The 26,280-nt window shown below is 32.2% G+C and overlaps 1 protein-coding gene and 1 long non-coding RNA gene across 4 annotated transcripts in view; one reads left to right on the top strand and one right to left on the bottom strand.

The window, feature by feature from the left end:
* The window catches only part of Cntn5 (contactin 5), a 1,189,809-nt gene extending 1,169,176 nt beyond the window's left edge, over nucleotides 1-20,633 (bottom strand). Inside the window, exons 1-2 of one of the 3 annotated variants that reach the window (XM_078046906.1) lie at nucleotides 20,552-20,633; nucleotides 19,891-20,002 (exon numbers count right to left, since the gene is read on the bottom strand). The gene's annotated coding sequence lies outside the window, so the exon portion shown is untranslated. Of the gene's footprint in view, nucleotides 1-19,890; nucleotides 20,294-20,551 lie in introns of those variants that run through there. The other 2 variants (XM_078046907.1, XM_040285131.2) reach the window with 2 other exon arrangements.
* The window catches only part of LOC120889682 (uncharacterized), a 52,601-nt gene continuing 46,202 nt past the window's right edge, over nucleotides 19,882-26,280 (top strand). Inside the window, exon 1 of the long non-coding RNA XR_005733711.2 lies at nucleotides 19,882-20,088. This is a non-coding gene — a long non-coding RNA (uncharacterized LOC120889682). The remainder of the gene's footprint in view (nucleotides 20,089-26,280) is intronic.

The following is a 26,280-nucleotide window of genomic DNA, read 5'->3' as shown; positions in this document are numbered from 1 at the left end:
AAGCAATGGGGTACTTGTAATGAGCTAGGGAAATATCAGTTTTTGTAATAGTTTGTGCTACTGGTAAGACATTTTTTAATACTAGTTTTGATTATGAAGATATACACTCAAAAGCTGAACAGTCAATGCTATTAATAACAAGGTATTTTTATTGCTCAGATGGTTTGAATTTCTTGATTAGCTTGTACTGAATTAATTGTTTAAAACTGATGTACAAAATTTTATATTTTATATATCCAGTCACTGGAGCTTTAAAAAAACTGTAAAATTATCCATTTATCTTATACCCAATGGTATTTACAAGCTATACTTTATTATTGCAATCTAAATCCCTTATTTTGTTTTTATTTCTTATTTATTTATTGGTACCTGGGATTGAACTCAGGCTCACTCAACCACTGAGCTACATCCCCAGGCCTATTTTGTATTTTTTTAAATTTAGAGACAGGGTCTCACTAAGTTGCTTAACATCTCACCATTGCTGAGGCTGGCTTTGAATTCTCTATCTTCCTGACTGAGCCTCTAGAGCGTTTGGGATTACAGGCATTTGCCACCGCACCTGGCAAAATCCCTTATTTTGAAAGACATATTACGGTACACTTTAGATTTTTGTCAGAATCAAATAAGATTGGGAAGTGTATCAGCACTTCTCTATGTTAATAATTGTATGCCACATATATATATATATATATATATATATATATTTACTTATGGAGGAAGATTTTAGAATACTATGATGTAAAAGCCTATGAAAATAGTAATTCCTTATAAATATAATCTGTTATTATTGGTATCATTATTTTTTGGTTTTAAAATGCTGAAATAATTTCAATATGTATTTATTTTTATCATTTGATTATTCACTTAAAGAAAGATAATGATTACCCTGTTTAAATGATAGTATTTCCTCATACTCTCTCAAAACAGAGAAATAAAAAAGATAAATGTGTGAATGCTGATGTGGATGATTTTAATATAAAAAGTTTATGTATTCTATAAATAAACTTTTTTCACTAAGTAACTTTCAAAGATATCCCTTTCTACTAATCAAGTTTCATTTGTAAAGTTATTTATGAGATATAATGAGGGACTTGGCTTACCATATGTGAGATAATGTTAAAAGTGTTATTTTTTCCTTATTTGCCATATGTGGTATTTCTACTGTGTGTGTGTGGGTGTGGGTGTGTACACACAGGCCATGTGTGTGTATATATGTATACACACACACACACACACACATATAGGCCACAATAAGACATTTAATTGAGTAAATGAAAAAAAAAAACAAAAAAACATTTATGAGGTTTTTTCCTAGAATCCATTAGTAAACACCCATATTTCCAAAATGTACATTTCACGAGTTACAGACCTATATATGAGTTACACAGAGCTCTTTTCTGTGACGTGCATTTCAGATGCCCAAGAATGGCTGAAACCTTTGCTAAAATAACAAGCCACCTGACAGCAGCAGAGTTCAGTCCTCATGATGTTCAAGACTCCACTTCAACTCCATCATGGTACTCACTGGGTGCTCCTGCACACCAATGGCAGAGTAGAATATTTCCATATTACTGCTGGTTTTCAATGCATTATTTTCATAAGAATTTTCTTTAAATTATAAAAAACATGTTCAGTTTGTTTACTATCATTTTTTACATCAATCACATTTATTCTTGAACACCTCAATAGTTAAGTCTTTACTTTCAAAGAATTCAGATGTTCATACACAAAGGCATGTTAGAGAGAATGGGCCACTCTGGATGCCCTATGAGTCAACTTTAGGGAGAAATTCTAGATCCTGAGCTCTTTAATTAAATTCTGCCTAATTACCAAATTATAATCTTTTTTTTTCTTTCAATTGAGGCTGTCTTTCATGAGTCAGCAAGAGTGAGAAGAAAAACATGAATGTGAATGATATTTAATATAAGGACATAACAAGAGTCAATCAGTGGCCATAAAGAAATTGACCATTTTTAGTTTAAAGGCATTGAAGAATTAAATGTTAACTGCAGTTTAGCTATTTTCTAAAACAGCAAACTCCCTATAGTCTATTTTCATTAACATCAAATGCCCATTTCTTAATTACTAGGCATTACATTTTATATTGTTCTTTAGATAAGTATAGCACACCTGATCTTTCATAAAGTGCAAGTTCTAATTAATCTAATATAATAAAATAATGAAATCTAGAAGTTAATTTCTGTGGCAGTGTTAATCCTCTAATTCTTAGCAACGTTCTAGGAAATGAGCTTTTCAAATGTTGTTTGAAAAACAACTCCTTCCCTAAAATTCATTCTTTTTCTGAAATAAGGATAGGAAAGGCTTTGGGAGAATAAATTCAGAGTCTAAGGAGATGCTGCCATGGTAGAATGGAATGAATAGCTGACAGCAAAGAGAGGTGTAGTTTTTAATAAATTTAAATTCATATATAAATATATGAGAAGGAAATGCAGTCCCTGTGAGATAATAGTAGCATGCTAGAGAGAATATTAAGAAAACAGTAATTGCTTAGGTAATAAAGCTGTGCAGACTAAATCTTTATTCATTCATTCATTCATTCAATATGTATACATAAGTGCTTACTGTATGCCAGGCATTGTGCTACTTATTGAACTAAAATAGAATTTGGATCTTTCAAGTTTAAAATGGGAGATGTGTTATAAGAAGGAGGCACAATCAAGTATGTGTTCAAATTATTATATGACACATACCCTAAAAGGAACAATTTTGCTAAGAGTTATAATGATGAGACACAAATTAGATGTCAACTTATCTAGGAAGTCAAATTTTAGAACTAAAATGCAGGTAGAGACTGTTTAGGTGGATAAACAAGAAGAAACATTTTAGTCTGAGGGGCAAAAGGTGAAAAGTGAATGAGAAAGAAAATATCCTGGCATATGCACACATGAAAAGAATTACTCGAATTATTTTTATGTAATCCCCATTCACCAAATTAGGCAAGTGGCACAGCTAGATTAAGGTTTATAAGTCTAAAAAATTTCAATTTTATTATTGACTCAAACTCATCAAATTGAATTGTGAACTCTTATTCATGTAATAGATATTCATTTGTATATTCTCTGTAATGTTCACTATGCTTCTCTCTGCTGAAAACTGAATGATTGGGAGGTGTTATTTATTGTTATTATTCTATGTCCTAACATAGCAAATCTAAGGAATATAATATTGAAATAAAGTCACATTTTACTCAGGGGTAGAATGTTTGTCTAGCATGAATGAGGCCCTGGTTTTGATCCCCAACACATACCAGAAAAAGTGATAAAGTTTAAAAAATAAAACCATATTTCATCATAATTAGCTGGAAGGCCACTAATTATATTTTGTAGGGTTTTTGTAGTGAGCAGAAAAATCGTGACCAAAGAAATGTTAATACTAAATACTTTAGAATTGTGACAGCTCTTTCTATTTTTACATAAAAGATGATTGAAAGCATATGCAAATAGGTAATTTAGTATCTTCATATATGTTCCATATAAACACTGAAGGTAATGTACATTGTGAGACTTTATTCTATGTCTAAAATATTCATAGTATACTTGATACACTGCTAAAAGTTATGGCACATGTGTGTCAACTTGCCTTGCATATAATAAGCAGAAAATGAACAAGAGGCTGAATTGAATTGCAATTTTTTTTACTTTTACTTTTTACTTTCACTTTATACAAATTTAAATGTTCCTTTTATTTCTCTTGTTTTCTTTTCTTTGATTTTATTTTTTTTAGTTCAAGGTTTTAAAGTGTAAATTAAATGGAAAGTAATGAAATGACCTGGTAAGTATGAAGCTTGGAATAATTTTCAACAAATATATCAAGTCTCTGTTTAATTGTGATTTATCTCATATCTACACAATGTAGTTACAATGTGTAATTATTTTATGAGAGGCCTCTGCTTTTGCAGCTTTTTCTATGGTCAAAACTTGAAGGTATACATTTAGTCTTTGAGGGTTTTCATAGCATTTAGACTAAGAAACACATGGGCATGAGTGCAGTAAGAACATGGTTTTGGTTCTAGTGATTATATTCTTCTCTTTCTTAACTTTGTCTCAAAGTTTGCACCCTGCTCCTTCACATTTACTGTTTTCTCCAGCACTTCCCCCCTCTAAATAGCAACAATAAAATAGCCCAAACCATCCAAATTTCCACTGTACAATCCATCTGCTCCTGGGAAAAAAATTGGATGTAATTGTCTTTATCATGTTGGCATAAGTCTTATGAAACTGTAAACCAAATAGAGGATAAATGTGTTCACCCCCATCTCCCAATAATCCATTGCCTAAACCATGGAACAAATTGAAATAGACTCATGAAATTTGAGGTTTTTTAAAAATTCATTTTCTTGATACTCTGAGATACTACTACACTTTTTTTTTTAATGTAAAAACCTCTGAAGTTTTCTCAGAGAAATTGAGGAATACCAAATAACATTCCTTTTAAATGTTTGATAGGGTACTGCTGATTCCTTCAGGCAATCCTTTTCTCAATACAGGACTATACAGGCTAATATGGTCATCAGTTCCTTTTCTGCTCTTGATTCAGTTCTCAGGAGCAGGTAACACACACTCACTTGTCCATTCACTTGCTGAACAATTGTTTACCTCTCTGTCAAATCAGAGAAGATAATTTTAATTGCTTAACTCTGGAATGTATTGTGCTTGATACCTGCAGACTCTCTATTTTCCCTGATTCAAAGGGAAGTCTTCTTGGTCATTGATTTTATTCGTACTTTTAGTGTTTTCTATTGAGGGCAAGAAACTACAATAAATAGCACCATTGCTTTTCTGAGTTTGTCTAGTGATAGAAAAGTAAAAAATAAAAATGAATGTGAATCCTTTCTGCATCTTAATAGTATTTCTTTCTTATCAATAGCACAGAGTTCTTGTTCAGAAGGAATTGGTTAAAAGAATGTTATCTTAAGATAAAAAAGAGAGATGCAGAAGAGTAATAAAGAAGATAATAGCATGTTACTAGACTTAAAAGCAGCCAATGATCTAAAAAGCTAAGAAACACCTTTGGTATTATTAGAACCAATTCTTCTTTAGTAGTTTTCCTCTTTTATTTATTTTCTTTTCCTTTATTTTCTCTTTTCCCTTGCACATATTTTCATTGTTCATGCTATACAGGAGCTTATAACATTGACTTGATGGTCTCAATTTTTAATCCAGTTATCAGACTATACAGCAGACTAGGAAAGCCAATTTTTAAGAACATTATAATCATACTTGATTTAAACTCATTTAGCCAAAATAATTTTTTGATAATTGTTTAAAATTAATTTTTGAAATGAAACAGCAAATATCTGTTCAATTTTTATCTAAATTACACTTCTTATGATAACTTTGGTATCTGAAAAGAGAAATATGATATTTTAGCTAGTTTTTAATTTGTGGAATTGGAATTCACCTTGATAGGTCAAGGACCAGACCCCAACCTATGCAAAGGTATAATATGAAAATGTCCGGAGAACTCATTATGTGTTGTACTACATTAAAGGCAATTGATTTTTATGCAGTAGTTCTTAATGTTGATATCAGTTAGGCATGATATTATTTAGTGCATTATATATTGAGAGAAGTTAATTAAATGAAGAGCCAATTTAACTAAAACATATTTTGGTGCTTATATTATGCAAAGTAGTGGGTAAAAATTACTAAAACACATTTGATAAGAAAACTAATGGAGGTATGTGGGAGCATTATTTGTGGCAGAATAAATATTGTCAGCAAAAGTACAGAGATGAGAAATATAATGAAAGTGACAGTTAGGTGGCTTCATCTAAGATCTGTTAACTATTATATTGTAGAGAAATCTAGAGAGAACCATTGTGAAATTTCTTAACAGAATACTGCAAAATCTGAAATTCATCCTTCCACCTGAGGAATCATTACAGCTTTTACTGAAAAGAAATGATAAGATAGAACTTGAGCCTTTGAAAGATTATTTCATTAGAACAATTGACATATTCAAGAATAGAATGAGAGAAGCCAGACTGAAAAAGTAATCTTTTCCAGTGAAGGTAAGAAGTCCCTCACCAGAGATGGTGGGTGAATTTGGAAGGCTAGTTTGAATGTGAGAAGGAAGACTCATTCACCAAGGATTGTGTGTATTTTGTTTTGTTTTTGTTTCTGCCTGTGTTTTAATTGAAGCTCTTTCTGCTCCACCTAACCCCCAAGTAGAATTGTCTTGTGTTTGTTGTATCTGTACAGGGTCTTTGGCTTAGGGTGGAAGGGGAGAGGAAGGCAATATTATTTATACTAATATATCTGATTTATCACAGATATGTATTTTATTAGAAAAAATTGCAAAGGGTCAATACACTTTTAAATTACTTTTGGCTGCGATTTGTTTCTTGGTATCTGTTAATACATAAAAGGGGTAGAAAAACAACTAGATAAGAGTTAAACTAGGGAATGGGCAAGAACATTGATCTAAAGAATAATGTTTTATAAACATATAAAAAGCTGTTCTAACCATTAAGCATAAATTAAAACAAAAATAAGATTCATTATCCCATCTATTCTGTTGGCACAGAATAAGAAGTTTGTTAATACACTGTGCTGGCTACAGTGTAAAGAGACAAACATTCCAATACACTGCTGGTGGAAGTGTTAATTTGTATTATCCCTGTGGAAGACAATTTGGCATTAAAACCAAAATTCTAAATGCACAGTTATCACTGACCTAGCAATTCTACTTCTAGATCTAATCACACTTATACAAAACTCCATGCACCAGAATTTTAATTTCATATTTGTATTTTCATATGAGAAAAAATTGATAAATAACTTTTAAGTGCAGGACTATTTATATAAATCATGTTATATGCTTACCTAATACTAATCTGCTATGGTTAGAAAAAGGAATACATATGTACATATTCTAATGTATTATAGGAGGAACTACACACTGATAACTAGAGGATACATGTATAAAAATGTACTGTTGACGGTACTGCTAAGGGCTGTAACTGGAAGAGTATTTTACAATGAAAATTCAGTTTTATTCTTTTTTGGGGGTAGCAAAGTTAAAATAATTTTTATGATAATTTAAGGTATAAACTATGTTGTTTTTATATACATGTGTCTAGTGCAGTGATGACTATAGTTGAGCAAATTAAAATATACATCATCTCATGTAGTTACCTTTCTCAGTTTTACTCTCTTAGCAAATTTCCAGTTCCTAATACAACAATGTTATCTACAGTCCTTATTTTGTACATTAGCTCTCTAGGCCTATTAATCTTTTTTTTGAGAGATAGATAGAGAGAGAGAGAGAGAGTTTTTTAATATTTATTTTTTAGTTTTTGGTGGATATAACATCTTTATTTTATTTTTATGTGGTGCTGGGATGGAACCCAGCGCCCTGCACATGCCAGGCGAACTCGCTAAAACTTGAGCCACATCCTTAGCCCCAGACCTATTCTTTTAAAACTACAACTTCTTTGTACCCTTTGACTTCTATATTCTCATTTCATTTCCTTATACCACCCCCATTCCTGGTAACTACTACTTTACTCTTTGCACTCAGATTTTAAAAAAATAATTCCACATGTGAGATAATACAGCATTTTTCTTTCTGTGTCTAGTTTATTTCACGAAGCATAAGAATATCAACTTTCATGCATGTTGTTACAAATGGCATACTTTCCTACTTTGTAAAGGTGAATAATATATAAGGAAATCACACACTCAATAGTTAAATAACAAATAAATTGATTTAAAAATAAACTAAAGAACCAGGATGGTGGCACATATCAGTAATTCCCACACTTGGGAAACTGAGGCAGGGGGGTCAAAAGTTCAAAACCAGCCTCACAAACTTAGCAAGGCTTTAGCATCTTGGTATAAACCTTTCTCAAAATTAAAACAAACAAACAAAAATGGCTGGTGATGTGCCTCAGTGTAAGGCACCCCTGCATTCAATCCCCTGTTACCAAACAAATAACAAAGAAAGACCTGAACAAATTTTTCTTCAAAGAAGACATGCACATTGTCAACAGGTATATGAAAAGATGTTCAACAACATTCATCATCAGGGAATTGTAAATCAAAACCACAAGGAAGCATCACCTCACACATATGAGAATGACTGTTATAAAGAAAGAGACCAGAGAGGACTGGGGACATAGCTCAGATGTTGAGTGTTTGCCTCACAAACACTGGATGACCCTACACTGGATTTCCAGTAACACACACAATGGACCAGAGATAACAAGTAGTGGTAAGGGAGTGAAGAGAAGGGAATCATAACACTGTTAGATGGAATATAAGCTAGTGTAGTCATTGTGAAAACAAAAATAAAGATCCCTTCAGAAATAAAAGGAAAAATTACCATGAGCTGGCAATCCACTTTCCACCAAGAGAAGAGCAATCACAACCAGCTCAGAATGTCCGTATATGTTCACTGGAGCATTATTTGCAATAGCCAAAATACAAATCAGAAGTATCTTAAAATAGATGAATAGATAAAAAAAATTGTGGTATATACACATATTAAAATATTTTTATTATATTTTATCTAGCTCATTGTCAATACCATAAAGCTGGGATTTTAAAAAGGGATGAAGATAAACAGTGTTCATATAATCAAGGTTTTGATGTGTGATTCCTAGACAGCCAATATTAAAGTTATTCTTATGTAACATTGAGTTCTTTTTTTCTTTTCTTTTTTTTATTGTTTGTTCAAAACATTACAAAGCTTTTGACATATCATATTTCATACATTAGAATCAAGTGGGTTATGAACTCCCATTTTTACCCCAAATACAGATTGCAGAATCACATTGTTTACACATCCACATTTTTACATACTGCCATATTAGTGACTGTTGTATTCTGCTACCTTTCCTATCCTCTACTATCCCCCCTCCCTTCCCCTCCCCTCCCATCTTCTCTCTCTACCCCATCTACTGTAATTCATTTCCCTCCTTGTTTATTATCCCATGCCCCTCACAACCTCTTATATGTAATTTTGTATAACAATGAGGGTCTCCCTCTTTTTTTTTTTTTTTTTGCTACCAGGTATTGAACTCAGGGACTCAACCACTGAGCCACATCCCCAGCCCTATTTTGTATTTTATTTAGAGATAGGGTCTCATTGAGTTGCTTAGTGCTTTGCTTTTGGTGAGGCTAGCTTTGGACTGGTTATCCTCCTGCCTTAGCCTCCCCAGCTGCTGGGATTATAGGTGTGTGTCATTGCACCTGACCTGGCTATATTCAGGCCTTTGTAAATGAAGAGTTATGAGACAAAGTGATAAGGATTATTATTATTTTTTGGAAAGCAATTCTGCAATTCTTCTACAAAATAATAAAATGATATTAGTATTACTTTTACTTAGGGAAAAAGACAAATAAGAAGATATATCTATTTGTATTTTTTTCTCTGAAGGAAACTTCATTTCTCCTAATATGTTTAAAATGAAAATGATGATAGAAAAAAATAATAATAGAGCAATTCCTCCAGATTAAAAAAATTGTTTGAAATAGATAACCTAATCATTACATAATGGCAGCACTAACCAGAGATTAACATTTAAAACAGTTAATTGGAAAATACATCAAGATAGTTTTCTTTTTAAATTTAAACATTCATTAAGTTCTTTTGTCTACAAGACATCTGAGCATACAAAAAATCTAGAAGAAAATAATAAGAATGATAAATGAGAACAGTCGGTGATGTCTTTCCTCTAAATTAATACATATCTAAGCAACTGCATGCTAATTTTGAATAGTTGGCATTTCCACACTCAACTAGGAACAAGAAACCATATATATATATACATATGCATATATACATATATATGAATATAAATAAAATAAATTCATATGCCTTCATATATATGGCTTAATAAATATATATATAAATTTTTATATATGAATAAATTATATAAATATTCTGAATGCATTTGTCCTATGATAATTTTAAAAATACACATCTATATATATATATATATATATATATATATATATATCATGTATATCTTAAAATTATCATAAGACAATACATTCAGAATGTATAACTTTGTTTCATGTAAAGCATTGCCAGGCATGCTGGCTCATGCCTGAAATCCTAGTAATTCAGGAGAACTAAGACAGGAAAATCCCAAGTTTGAGGGCAGCTGTGGCAATTTCGTGAGACCCTTGGCAATCCAGTGAGACCCTGTTTCAAAAGGACAGGGGATGTTGCTTATTGATAAAGTGCCACTGGGTTTGAGTTTGATACCCAATACTTAAAAAGGAAAAAAAATTCAAGTGAAATATCAACTCTAGCGTTTTCAATAGCTCATGATGTAAATATTTTTAATCACTTCCTCATTGAACTGTAGAAAATTGCTTTCTTTCAAGTTCCCTCTCCTGTCTGTTTCTTGCATCCTTGACTTTTATCTTCTCGATCTCTATCCAATCCTCACACCCTATAAAATCTTATTACACTTTTTTTTTAAATAAACTGCATGTGTTTGAGAATTACTTCTACATCTTTATAGTTTGCAATAGTCGAATAGTAAATGTTTTGAGGAAGAGTTTGGTTGTATTAATATAAAGGATATGCACAAAGTGGCATGAGATGTGCCAAATAAGAAATTAAATGTATTAATTTGTAACTCTTATTACCAATGTAGACAAATAAAAATTCAAACCAAAATAAGACCATCACAGTAACACATTTAAATATTACCTATAGAAAATAATCTCTAAAATGTTTGCAAACTGAAATCAAATCTTCCCAATAAAATATAATCCTATTCATTGTTTATAAGATCTTAGTTTCATTTTTAGTAAATGAGCATTGCGTACCACAAACCACTTTCATAGGTTACCTTCTTTAAAAAAAAAAAAAGAAGAAAAGCAAGGAATTAAAATGGAAGAAGACAATAATTGAATTAATTAATGTAGTCTATTCCACTTTGCTGTTTTTAAGGTTCAAACCTACTTTCCCTTGCTTCCAAAATAGAAACAATGCTGTAAATAATTTTGCAAAAGAACATTGAAAACTTACTTTTTTCAGGGCAAAAAGAAAATAACAAAATTAAAATAACACAAAGAAAGATAATCACTTTCAATGTGTACAAATAAAATTAACACAATGAAAAGGAAACATGCCACTGTGAGCAAATAAAGATAAATATAGAGAAAGCAAGTTATTTTCTTCATATTTGGAAAATTGGAGTGACAACTCCCAGATATATCTGAACAAAATTCAAATGATTTTTTTCTGCTTAAACATCCTACACACAAGAAAGAAACTTTCTAAGCATCTTTAACTAGAGAAATAAAGGGTGATCATTGATTTCTAGACCTACCCAGTCTTATGTCTTCTTTCTTCTTTATAAAAAAATTATGAGGAAATGGTGAATATTATTTTTCTACAGGGAAGGAATCTTGCCAAGGTTATCATGTCCCCTCAAGGAAGAAAGACATGAGGAAATAGCTGAGTCGAGTCGGGTTTAAACCTGAGTTTCCCAAGTTTAGACTCTTTGTTTGCCCTGCCCTTCTGCCTTGAATACTTCTCTTTCCTTGTCTTATCTTTTTGGTGGAGCCCTTCCTACAATTAGCTGCCAACCCCTAGAACTCTCTTTCTTTCAGTTCTCTTCATCAAAACCTCATAATTCACACAGGCGTGGGATTAAGATCCTTAAATTAACATTTTAACTCTTTTAAATTCATTGATTCTAATTCTCTTGAGTGATTAATAAACTGAGAGAAAGAGAGAAAATGACTTGTCCAAGTTACAGTAAAGAGAAAAACTGGAGTTCAACCTTATGTTAAGAACATCTAAACTAAATACTAAACTGTTATCCTCTTGGTTCTAAACAAAATACATATTCTTCAAAAGTTTCTCAGAATTGTCCAACTGCCTTCATGTTACATATTTTTAACTGTTTTTTGAACAGTAGTTAGATTTCCTATTTTCTCCTACATATCTTCTTCCTTTCTGCCTTCTTTGAACAAAATAAAATGCAAATATACTGCAAGTTTTAGTGCTTCTCACTTTGGGGATTCACTTTAATCCATACCCAGAATGACCATAACTGTTTCTCTAAGATTCTCAGAATGTAGGATCAATTTCTCTGCAGTTATATTTCCTATGATATTTTCTTAAGTTTAGTAGTAAGCTGTGCATTACAGATCTAATAGTTTTCTACCTGTCCATTTTCAGGGATCAAGCATCTCCCTTCTTTTGGACCTCCAAAAACACACGGGTTATAGAAAGGAGGTTTGAAAGAAATGCCAATCTAAGTAAATTGAATAAAAGTTCAGATACACAGGATCCTATTTCATTGTTCATTTTCCCAAGATATCAGTATTCTCTTCTTCAAGTAGAATAGCATTGCATTTATGCAAAGACTTGAACTAAAGAATTGGATGAAAAATTCATTTTCCCCAGTTTAATATTTTGACTTTTCTATGTCGTTTTTGCATCATTAAAATGTAGAGTTTTTCTTATATATTATCACAGCTTAGTGACACTACTCCCACCTCACATGCAAAGAAATGTTAATTGACTTGTCTAAAATTAGACAGCTAATAAATAAGTTACAAAGTCAACACCAAACCCTAAAATGGACACACACTATCTTCTCATTCATATTGTTCCCTATGCTAGATCTGTTATTAAAATTATTTATATAATATTTACAATTAGCTCTGCTACTATTGTTAATACTGCTTTCTAAAAGGGCCATGTAAGCAAAAGTTTCATTAACTTCACAGTTAGTCCACCCTTATAAAATAAGTTTGACTAGTACAATAATATTCTACACTTAATACCTAAAACAAATCAAACTTATTTATAACAACCTGCAGGAATTGTTTTTACATTGCATCTCAGACACATTCATTTTGCCACAGACCCAGCTGTATCATCAGACTTGATGGCCTTAAGACACTAAAGTTAGCACAATAATGAGATGTGGAAAAACACAGCATTCATTTAACGTGGTTAGGTGAATCTTAGAACCAAATTTACTTCAAAATAACTTAGGCTCCAGGAGGTAATGAAGCAATTAGAGAACCACTGTTAAGATAAAATATTTCAAGGTGGGTGAATTCAGGAAGAGAAAAATAACAGCAGTCTCTAAAAAGAGAAACTTTGAAAATTTGTAACTGGTCATATGTAATTCTATCATTGAACATTTCACATTGAATTATGTTCACCCTATCTGGTCATTTCTTTTACCAGGTCTTGAACTACTTTTTACCTTTGTATCATTGCTTAGTACTACATCTGTCTACAAGACTATTTGAGTGAGTTAAATTTTTTTCCCTTAAATATAAAAGGAAGTAATTTTCATTACTTTTACTCATTGAGTTTCACACTAATAAGACCACATTAAACAACAAGGAACAATAAATAGTCATCTGTGTTTAACACAGTTAATATGGTAAACTTTCATAAAGTCACTTGATCATTTAACTTAAATCTCAAGTAACTTCTCTTTTTCACTAAAGAATATTTTTTTACTGTTTCCTGAAAATACTAAGGAATCCAAAGTAACTTTTAGGAATCCAGTAAATAACAAGAAAGAAATTCAGATTATGTTAAGGATGACTTATTTGTTTGACTTAGAGAATATATTTTATATTTTCTACTGGACATTAATATTTTTTTGAAAATTTTACAACATGCTTAGAGTAAAAGTGACCTTTAGATAAGACATTAATCTCCAGTCATAATCTTTTACCTCACCTGTTCTACAGTTGTCCTTATAACCTTAAATATACAGTATTCAAAGGAAAGGGGAATCTTAAATTTTCAGTTCTTATAAACACAAACATAAACAAACTCATCATAATTTGAATATAAAAGCTTTAAGAGAAGTCATCTGTAAAAATAATGTTATACTAGAAAACCCAACAATATTTAAGCCACTTTCCACTGACTTGCCCTATGGTGATTGTATTTTTTATCATGTTCAGTTCCATGAAGAAATTTTAGAATATATAGCCATTCTAAATTAATTTACATTATATTATTAGATGAACTTTGGTTCAGACACAATGATGAATAAATACTACTGTATACCCAAGTTTGCTTTCTTAACTTTCTTTGGTACTATGACTGTAAAATGTATATGTAAGTTGATATCTGAATTTTATAACTAAGAAAGAAGTATATACTTCCAGATAATTAGTTTGTTTTGTTATCAAATGATTTATAATCACAATTACCCTAAAGAAGCTGGTGATTTCAATTTTACTCAAAACATGCCAATTCATTGTTGTATACATCACCTTCATTTCTCATTGATTTTTTTTCACTGTTTCCCACTGAGCATTTATCACTGAAAAAATAAATAAATAAGACCTCTAACTGGAGAGAAAAAGCATCAAGAAAAGAAATGGGTGTTTCCTTCCATATCTAACAATGGGGGAAAGAAAGACTTCTCTTCTGTTTCTTAATTGAATGTGATACTCCATAAGCTTCCCAAGTTCTTAACTGAAACTGTCAAAAGTTTCTTTTCTAAGATTTAGCTGCTGAATGCACACTAAGTTCAATGTGGAAGAGTTCCCAGCCTAGCAGTCAAGTTCTTTAATTGTAGGCATAGCAATTTCCCAGGTTCATGGTATTGGATAATAAATTTTCTAATGTTAAAAACCAGTGTTTTATAGATAATTAATGGCAAGAAAGAAATTACATATACTATGTCCTAATATAAATTTGAATTGATACAAAAATAATTCCAAAATTTCACAGGAAAATAAGAGTAGAAACAAAATTGTTCCCACCTAGAAATTTGAGAGACCTGAGCTCTAATTTCATTTTTTCATTATTTGCAATGTTGAAATCTCACTTCTTAGTATCACCCTTTACCAGTCTTCATAATGACTAGGAGCTTTATAGGGCTCTTTCTAAGACTAAATGTATTATTTTGTCACTATTTCCTATGTGTTCTCACAATTGGTCATCAATAATTGATGAGATCTGTGCTGGTTTTTAATGAAATGGTTATTTTAGCACCAGGAACTCTCTTTTAATTACACAGTGGCATTTCAAGAAATAGAAGATAACATTATACTGAATTATGAACATTAAGGTTTCAATTCTCTTATAAAACTTGTAACTTGAAGTCTGCAACACTGAATATCTCCTTTGTGTTTCAAAAAAAATTGTAACTAACAAATTGTTTTGTTATTTTTTTGTGGTATGGGAGATGGAATTAGGCAAATTTATACCTTTGAGATATGAATATGAAGAGTTAAGTTTCTAAATGACAAAGTAAGTAAAAACACAAAATCTAACTTAGATTAAACATGGGACTTCTCAAAAGTTCTCAAAAATATTTCAGGGCACTTTCATCTATCTGTTCACGTGTCCAGGGAACTATCTCATATTTAGTGATTATGAAATGCCAATTAAATAAAAATTTCTCTCTAGAATATAAAGATTATTTTAATTCCCTATCGCCACTCAACTGTTTCTTTAAACAATATTAATTTTAATCAACACAGAATTTGTCTAATTCTGTAATTTTAGAGACTAAAGAACAATAATATCTCAGCAAATATCAAATAAAGCAAAGCAAATTCTTACATAAAACTACAATGTTGAGAAGCTAGATGGATTAAAATAGATGTTGTAACCTCTTCAAACATCACCTTTAACCTTGGTTTAATTTTAGAAAAAATTTTAGTTAATACATTTAAATATTTGATAAAATAGAGATTAAACTATGTACTGAAAAGTAAATTTCCCATGAAATGTCCTGTTTATCCATATTTCCTGGAAGCACAGAATCTATAAAACTGGGATTAGTGAATTGTGTATATAAATGAATAGGCACCTACTTTTCAATCAAAAGCTCAATTTTTTATCTATGAAAATTGAGAAATAGAGTAGTTGAAACCAAAACTAGCACAGAGGAAATATGAAATATTCTTGGATTTGTTTAGAGAAATATAATGTGAGAAAATACATACAAATTATAATATAGGACAGCAATTTTTTAGGTTATGAATTGTTAAAGGATGGGTGAGAAATACAGAAAAAAATAGTAATTTTACAACTGTCTTGTCAAATGCACCTAATGGAACATTTTGGAATCCCTTAAAAATGCAGCAATTATAAGGAATTGAACATTAAGAAATGCATGAGAAATAATATTATGATAATTTCTCATGATTCTCAAAAATGATAAATCTCACAGATGCATTGGCTTTTCGATTTCCACAAAACAGAAAATACTTTCATTTGCTTTTCAGAATCACTTGATGGTTTACTTGGAGAGTTCCATTTCCCTGTATTAACAAAAGAACTTCCACACTTTGACAAGTATTTAAGTGTTATGAGTTGATATGGAAAGAGGCTATGTCATGAGAACAATATGTAATACTTTGAAATATGAAATTAAATTAAAGACTTGTATTTTAACTTATGGAGATTTTTTATATGAATGAAAATGTTCTACATTCATTTTATGAAAGTATATTTCAAAGGTAAAATATAACAGAAATTATAAAAAATGGTCTTAAGACAAGTTTATGCAATTTAATAATGCAGCACAGAATTTGTTAAGAGAAATCTAGTTGTAAAAATACATAAAAGTGGTAATACAGGGCAGCAAGTTTTTTAAGTCATTATAAATTCTTCAGAGACTGATAAAACAAAGCAGGAAAAAAAATTATAAAATAACTTTGATGAAATAATTTAATAATAAATACTTGGCTTTCTAAAAAATAAATGTATATATTTATGTGTGTTTATATCATAAAGCCTTTTAAATTTTCTTCTTATATCCACTGTATAAAAACACTAGAATTATTTTCTTTCATCTTAAATGAAAATTATTTATTATACAAAAATGTTCAAGTGTAGAAGATAGAAACTGAGCATACTCCACTTACCAGAAACTTCTAACAATATACATCTGAATATTTAAAAAGTCGTATAATAGGCAAATTTAATTGAAAGAGTAGAGAGATAAAACATGGTTCATTATAGTTTTTAATCCGAAACTTCAGTGTTAAGGAGTTTATATACTTCATTACTTTTTAAAATGCAAGAGCCTCTAATGTAGAGTTATTGATCACAAATGCTTAGAAAATAGACCTCTGTAGGGATTCTACTGCTTTGAGCTTCCGACCAGTCTCTTTCCTGCTATAAAGTGCTAAGAAGTTCATGTAACATATTATTAGCACAGTGCACAGCCCTAACACCAGTCTAAAAAATTTCATGTCGGAAACATACAACTCTCATGTTTTATGCTTCTATTTTGCAGAATAAGAAAGAGAGGAAAAAATCTAAGTTCTTGAAGTCAGAATTTCTGTAGAGTAAACAATATAAATTTAGAATCCATTTAAGAGAAAAAACTACCAACTTCTCAGTAGAAATGTCTAAAGATATATTTAAGAAGATAACTCAAAGACTGTAGGTAATCAAAACTGTGTGGTAAAATGGATTCAGAAAAATCACACTATTTTAAATATCTTCATAATATTCTAGAATAGTTTTTGATGAATTGGGGAAGCAACAAAGCCTGCTATAAAACTTTGGTTTTGCCAAGCTAACTTATATATAGTCAAATCATGTTCCTAGTACTATAACCAGATGGAAAAAATTATCTTTTATTTTAATCTTAAAAGAAGGTATTTTGTTTTATCTACAAGTAATGTGAACTCCAAATGCCTTGGTCAGCATAGCAGCCTCTTACTTTCTTTATCCAGAGAGTCCTCTACCTTTTACTGACACCATCTGGTCCTTAATGCTAAGTCTGAACATCAAACCATACCCACTCACATCTACCCTGAAGGTGGTGAAGGGTTATGAATTGTTAAATAAAAAAGAAAATATATGTTAGCCAAACTTGTCACTTTTCTAATAGAGTTTTACTTAATTAGATACATAAGATTAATATTCTGCAAGTAACTAATTCATAATGATACTTCTTGAGTAAACATTTATGTGTATGTGCATGATATGATTTTAGTTCTTCTCTAACTTACCAACCTCATAACTATTGGGTTTCAGACCACCTAATAGTTAAAGTATTTATTAATACTTTAGATAGAAAAATGTTCAGGTATATCAGCCATCCTTTAGAAAATCCCACACCACTATAGCTTTTCCAATGTATTGCCAAGAGTATCCTGGTATACACTAATCTTACAACTTATCTGGTATTTAGTTAATCATTGTGGTAATGTTCTTTTTTCTAACCTTTATGGACTCTAATTCTCAATAGAGTTCCCATGGAATCAAAAAGTAAAATTCTTAATGTTTCTCTTCATTTTTTAGGTTTTCAAAAGTTTTACATAAGAACAATTTAAGGGCTCCCCCAACGCCTACACAGAAAAATTGGCACTTGCATTGCAATAAACATTCTATTGACTTTCTCTTTTCAAGTATGCCTTAATACCATCTTCTTAGACACCAGCTAAGCTATTTTTCAAATTCTTGTTTTTATATCACATTTCATATTTTAGTTAACTTTTAGCTCTGAATCTTGTTCTATCTTTACTTAACTAGAGTTAGTTGATTTTTGTATGTAATATGTTTTACTTTTTAATCCTTTGTTTTATTTGCACATTCTTCCACAGTAATTTTTTTGCTTTACATTTGACCAAGGCAAACATATTCCTGACAAGTTAAAGACTTAATATACTGGTCCACACAGAACTTATAACAATTTAAGCATGAAATAGAAAAAGATGCAAAGAATCATGAGTGAGTTGTTCAAAATTGAAAACAGGCATTTCAAAACAAATAATATTCTAATAATTAGTAAGTGTTCCATATTTAGGGTCAATACATTAATCATGATGTACTCCTATATGTTTACTGTGGTATTCATAAGTATTTCTATAGCTCTGGTGCAATTCAATAGCAACCAATTAATTACATTTCCAATAATTTTTAAATTTGACTATTTGTCTATATTATTAAATGGTAGTATTTTAATTAATATTAACTTTTTTTCATACTTACTTCCATAGCTAACATTCAGAATGAAAGTAGAAGTATAGACTCCCTAAATGATTTCTTTTAAATCAACAATCAGATGAAATGTATGTAGGTAAAGCATTGTATATACAACAGCTTAAAAGTTTTTGCTTTCAAACCTGTATTAAAATTACCACATTGAATTGTATTTTTCATACTACAGAAGTTATACAATTTTTTTAAAAATGTGATGTATTTTTGTTCTTTATAAAATAAAATTAATTAAACCAACTTAAAATTTCAGGTTCTCCTAGTAATCCACAGCTTTCTGTACATCATATTTATCTATGTGCAAAAATATTCTTTCCTACTTTTTCTAATAAAAATAAGGATCTCTGAACATATTTTCATATTTTTAATCCACCACATTCCTGTACAACATTTAGAAAAAAAGTCCAAGATATTGTTTTTCTCAGTTTCCATAACTTTGCAGAACTCCACTTATAGAGCATCTGTCCTGAATTTTAACAAGTTATTGCACTGCCAGATGCCCAGTTATTTGGGCTGTATTCTCAAAAACACATTGCTCCAGCATAAGACCTACAGTCAGTACCTGAGAACAACATCCCTTTCTTTCTGACCATTTGGCTTGTTTTGTAGAAACACTCTTACCCCATCCTGGTATATATTACCTTAAAATTTGTTTGTATGAATCGTTTTCTCCTATTTTGGGTGACATTAGGAGATATGCAAAAGGGTTATATTTACTCTCGCTTCAACTTTTCAACATAAAATCTCAGCAGAGAAAAATAGCAATGTTGTAAAAATGGAAAAAGGGGAAAAGAAAAGCTTCATCTAACAGTTTTTTACATTCTGGCAACATGGCAAGAAAGGATGGTTTTGCAGAAGCCAGTGTGTCAAAAATCCTAAGTGACTGGGAGATGAAGTGCACAATCACAGAAAGCAGTCACTGGTAAAGGAATGTCAGCCACTTACCAATGAGATGCCAGACTCCCCTGTCCTTCCTCTGTGACTCTCAGTTCCTGTCTCCCATCCTCCTGCCCGTCGGCACAGTTCAGACAGAGCAGTTCCTTGGGTCCTTCTCAGCCTGTGGCAGAAGAGAATTGCGGAGTTTTTAATCATTCAGAGGGAATCCTCCAGCTTGCCCTGCCTCTCCCAGAAGACCGGACCCAGGTAACGCATCCTTTCCGCCCAGAGCTTTAATGGCACTTTGGCTGCTGCCTTCTTGCAGTTACGCTCCCCCACTCTGTAGTTGGTTATATTGGGAAGTAGGTGCGGCGCCTCCTCCGGCTGGTGTGTTTGGGGCTCGAGTGTTTTCCTCCAATGCGTCCGCGCGCCCCGCGCCCCGCGCCTCTGACTGGCTGTGTCCTCCCGGAGCGGTCCCTCGCCCCTCCCCACTCGCCCGCGCTGTCGCTGTCGCCCGCGCCCAGCGCCTCACTGCCTCTCGCTGAAAAGGTTCATTTAGCATGTCCCCGGGTTTAAAAGACTGTTTGCCTCAAGAAGGTTTTTAAATGCTGCTGCGCTCCTCTCACTAGTCTACCGGTACTCCCCTTGCCTCCTAAGTATGGAGGGCTTGCCCCCCTTCCCCAGGCTTTTCTGCTCTGCAACCTCTCGGTATTTAACATTCATAGATTACAAAGCAAACGTGTTGGCTGAAGACTGCACGGGGAGATCACCGAGGCAGAGTCCCTTCCTCTGCCGCCTGCTGCTTGCTCTCTCCTCTCAGATCCCAAGTCTTTGGCTTCTACCTCTGACAGCAGCCGCACCGACTCACGCGTTCACTTAGGTCGGCTTGGAGAGCGGACTTTCTCACTTTGGAGAATTTTCTTAGGTCCTGACTGGGAAGAACTTCTCTTTTGTTTATACCCTTGCTAGTTTCATCTGAGGGCTATTAGGTTTGGAACTGTTTTTATTTCTCCTTGATTTTGTTGTTGCTTCGTGTCAGTTCTAAAAACGCTAAGGAAATAGCCGGCTTAGTCTCTCAGACAGCAGCTCTTTTTTTCCTGAATTTTTATATCACAATGGCTGTAATTGGAAAAATAGCACAGGTAGTAAATCCACAGTGTGGCAGCTTTAGTGCCATTGTTCTGCCAGTTTCCCTTCTACTTTTTCTCTTGGAGTCTTGGAGTCATTCTCCAATTCCCTCAATTTGTCTGATTGGTAATTGAGTGTTTGTTAAATTACATACCTCTCTTTGCAATGTATTTCCATAGAGAATGTGGTTTGCACCTGTATTTAGTGGAAAGGAAAGCCTATGTACTCTGTTCTATTCCTGTGTGTCTGTACATAAACCCGTGCGGGAGTCTCAGGTCGCACCTGTGTCGGTTGGTGTCCGTTTTTCAAGTGTGTGTGAGTCCAGCCTGACCCTGCACTGAGACTGCTTCCTCTGCTCACTTAATTCCCCAATGGGGTCTGACTGGCTCTAATTGGCAAGGAGAGTACAGTGCCATGCAGCCTGTAGCTGTAAGCTGTCTACCACCAGCTCTCAGTTCTTTCTCTAGCAGCTTTTCTGGGTAATTAAAATTAGTCTTTTTCCTGTTTCTTGGTTTTTTTCTCATTTATCCACGGATGTTGTGCAAACACCTCGTCTGCTCTTAATGGCCACCCTCAGGATCTAGGTTGATTTCTGGTTCTGTAGCAAAGACAAATTTGTGTGCTCCCATTTAATGCTTCTCTACCCTTCCATACTTTTTATTTTCTTGTTCCCACTTTCCAGTAATTAGGTTATTTTCTTTATGTGTTAGCTGAAGGATTGCTGTGGCGATTCGACTTCTCTGGGCTTTTCCTCTGCTTCAGTGGCTTCAATCCTGCATGAGGCTGTTGGTTAACAGAGAGAATCACCAGGATTTTTATTACCTCTTTAAATATATTGCAAAGTAGATTCAAAGTCTAAGAGCTTTAAAACATATTTTTTATTGTGGGAAGCACTTCTCTTTTTGTCTTTAAATGTTTATTATAACTGAACACATTGAGACTTAAGGCAAGATAGAAACAGTGAGCTTGCTGATTGATAGTTGTTCTCCTAGAATACCTTGCCTTTACACATGATTTGATAGTGTTAGCTCTTTGAATCCTTATATTATCCATTTCACATATTTTCTTTCAACCAGCCTTGACCCAAAAGAATGTAAGTTGACTTATAGAAATATATTCATTTAAAAATGAATAAAAATGTGCATCAATAAAATCAAGACATGAGATAAAGTGATAATACCAGAGATGCCATGAAGACAGAAACAGAGTTTGTACAGAAATCTTCCTTGACTTTTGTTAGTCATAGCCTTCAGTTACCAGGGAGATTGCTAGTAGCCAATGTAGAAACAGAAACACCCTCAGTCACATGACTCCTGGTATCTTCCCACAATCAGCAATGGATAAGAAAGTTCACCTACCACATGATGCAGATAGATTACATCTTTATTTTGATCAAAGAATCTGAAGAATTATGATGTTTTGAATTTTTATAAAGGGGACAAAACCATCACAAGAACAGGACATGAATGTATTTTTGACAGATGTAGGCAATGTAATGACATTTTTCCTTTTGAGGTTTTTCTAATACTTTAGAGGGAAAGAAAGGAGATGTTGAATGTGATTAATCAGAGATGGTGGGGTCTATTTTTGTCAGTAAAAATTGAGAATGTGGACTTCAAGTCATTCTTTGGGGTTGACCAGGTAACATGGCTACATTTTTTTTTCAGAAGCCAGAAAGAGTAGCTAGTTACTCTTATTCTTTTATAACTTATAATGTTTCATTTTGCTGGATTATACAATTATATGTTCCATATTAGTTTCTACATATGTAATACACATATTATTAATCTGACTTCATTTTTCAGAAAAAAAATTAAAAATTGCTATCATGGAGTTTATTTTGTGCTGTATATTTTTAAATTTTTGTGTGGAAAGTGAGGGCAGTAATGATCATGTTCATGTCTATGTCCTCTTTACATGGTTCAAGCATAAGCAAGTCAGTATATGAAATTCAAGAAACTGTTTTTTGTAAGTATGAAAAAATATCTTTGTAGAAATTCTTCCAAGAGAAACAAACTAACTTGTTTTCCAAGCACATACCAAATATTTTCACACATGCTGTAATTAAAATTTTCCACTAATGTCATGTAAATATGGGATTTTTATGCTATTGTATATTTTTCTTTAATAGATGTGGAACTTTTATGCCATTATATAACCCAATGTTTTTCACTTAATAAAATATTATTCAAATATCACTTACTTCTCTTTATTTGACAATGTCAGTGACATTTTGGAATTCACCAACTATTCTCTATACTAATGAAGTAGTCTTTGATCATTGAATGAATTAAAAATATTGTTTGCAAGTGGGTTAAATGACTTTGTAGGTAATTTTTTTCATACTAGTGTTATAGTACCTCTACCTAGCAGTTATTTGCTTATCTGATCTTGTTGTCTAGCCATCTTTGTGTAAATGTCTTAATCTCTTTATCTGCCAGTCCCCAGTGGGCAAGCAAGCAGATGTAGCACATCTGTAGCAGTTGACTTGCCTCTAAGCTTTTGTTTTGTTTGTGTTACAGACTTTTTCTTTAAATCAAATCCTACTTTCTGTTTCTTTACATTTAACTCATATAAGGTTCTAGTTAATAGATCATAACTATTACTATTATTATAGTCTTCCAAATTATAGTATAAGGGGAACAGCAATATTCAATTAAAATCTAGATCAATTGTCTTTCTTTAATCCTCCTGCTTTACCTTTTCGAACTGCTTTCAGCATGTGCATTTTCTATTTTATTGTTTTAATCCTCTATGTTATCTTTTAATAAGAGCAGGAACATGAAAGTACTTAAAAGTATAATTAAGAAAATGAAAACCTTTCATTGTCAGTGTACACTATATTCTCTATAAATATAAAAGAAAACATTAGGACTCAAAAGTCAACTTTCACTGGAACTGGAAATAAAGTATGAGTATTTAAATTTTTATGTGGGTTTCTTAGAACATTCATCTTACTAATACCAATGCTGTTTTGTTTTGTTTTGTTTGAAAGAAAAATAAACATATCTTAATCATGGTTAGAAATTTATCAGCTTAATTAATTTAACAGCTGCTTCAACAAACAGTGCTTAAGAACGTAGCTCATTTTGTGGATGTATTGATGACATCTGCAACCAAAACAGTGAAGAGGTATGAAGGAGCAGCTCTTGTTTGACTGTTTTGGTGGTCATATGGGAACATTTGCTTACTGAGGATGCAATGTCTGATCTAAATGTAGATTCATGTTCATTCTCTGCCATATCTTAGTTCAACAAAAATGTTCCTTCCTTGAAAAACACAAAAATCACTGGCAGTGAAAGTAGATTTCAGAAAACAGTAGTAAAGGTTGAAATTTTACTAACTTAACAGTACAATTTACTCATTGCATTTCATTCAGTAACTTCCTTGAAATAAGTATTTCTATTTTTTCTTGGCTATAACTTTGGTCTCAGGATGCCTATCAGCTTTAATACATTTGCTTTCCCAGATGCTAAGTCTATTTTGCACAGCTTTATATCACCAAGCTCTTAACATATGAAGTTGTTTCTGTAAAGGAATGAAAGATTTTGGATTTATATTCTCATGACTAGATATTTTTCCAGATTCTCTGCTTAACCACCAAAACTTCTCAATCTGGGATAAAAATGTAATGGTTTTTTATATTTGGTCTAATTTGTTAGATCTGATTGTTGAAGTACTATCACATTGTGCTATAGATCAATCATTTTCTACCTCTTCCCTCTCTTGAAAGTCTGCTGGACACATTCACTTGACCTATCTTTGACTTCTGGCCCTAAATTAAAATAAATTTTCTTCCAAAAATTAATATCATATACTATACCCATCTCTTTTTATAATTCTTTCTGGTCTCATCTACACGTGAACTCATATTATTTCCAATCTATATATATAAAATTAGGTTTTAAAATGTTGGTATCTGTTTACTTACAGAGCTTCATGCTTTGTATATACCAAGAAATAAATCACATCCAAACACTGATGCACTTTATGTTTACATTTTAATTGATTCAGTAATGTTCTCATAGGAAACCTCTTTATTTTTTGTTGTTTGTGTTTGTTTGGTTGGTTTTTGACTAAGACTTTCTATGAGGCTGTATCATAAAGCTGAAGCAGATTCATCTTTTTTTTTTCTGTTTTTTCCTGTTCACTAGTAATCCTGAAGTTAGCAATATCGACCACTAGATGGCATTCATGCTCTAATTAGCAATGTCATTTACGTTCTTTCCTAGGGACTTTGAATTTTTAGGGAATGATAGGAACCCCAAATTAGGAAATGAGCCATTAAAAGTGTTATACAGATTATTTAACATAGAACACCTGAGAAACACATTGGTAAATTGCAAAATAGTCATTTTAGTAGATAATCTTGTACTCACAAAAGCTATTAACATTTATGGAGGGCTAACTATGGAAGGCATCAAAGTAGGCATGTTTTAGGTGAACTGTTCCATTTTATATTAAAGACCTAACTGAAGCTCAAAATCTAGTAATCTGCCTCTACTTTAATGCTCCTAACCTGTTCACTAAACCAATTTCCATGCTGATTAGAATAAAACAATTAAATCACAAAACAAAAAAAGATGTTCTTACCAGGCACAGACAACATACTTCATATATAGGGAGAGCAATATGAGGAAATGATTCTAGCACAGGTGCAATAACAAGGCAAAATACCAAAATAAATTTATGAGTTGTCAGTTAATGAGGTTTTCATATAATCAGAGATATATGCTTCATTCAATAACACTTATTAAAAACCTACTATGCTAAGTACTGTAAAGAAATGAATGGGTTTAAACATTAGATTCTTACAGAACTTTTTTCATACACTGCAAAAGTGAATCATCATATATTTTCCCAGTTGTAGTATTGTGCCTGAATAATACCTTATTCAAGATGCTAATTGGCATATAACAGCCCACAATTTTCCAAGAAAATACATAGCTTTTATAATAAATGCTATTCTCTTCTGAAGACACATTTTGTCATATAATATTTTTTTGCCATTAATTCTATTTATATCAAATTTTCAATCCTAGCGTTAAGGAAACTACTTTCCTGTTGTCATGTGAAGTTCTTCCTGACATGTAGAAATTGGAGTGTATTTTTTTCTACCACAGCCATCATCAACCATTGCTTAGAGTAATTGGTAGCAACAAAGGTATCAGGGCTCAGCTGGCAATTGTTCTGATGACGCAGGAGGCTGCTCCAGAACAGCTATGTTGGCTTTGCTTGCTGACAATAGTAAAAACTTGCTTTGTGTCTGTGAAATTTCAAGATATAATTTATAAGCTATGCAAGTACAGATTCAACACTAATATTTTATGC

Source organism: Ictidomys tridecemlineatus, chromosome 4 (assembly GCF_052094955.1).
Source record: "Ictidomys tridecemlineatus isolate mIctTri1 chromosome 4, mIctTri1.hap1, whole genome shotgun sequence".
NCBI classification, from domain to species: Eukaryota; Metazoa; Chordata; class Mammalia; order Rodentia; family Sciuridae; genus Ictidomys; species Ictidomys tridecemlineatus.
The sequence above is the reverse complement of the archived record's forward strand: the minus strand, read 5'-3'. Positions and strand labels throughout refer to the sequence as shown.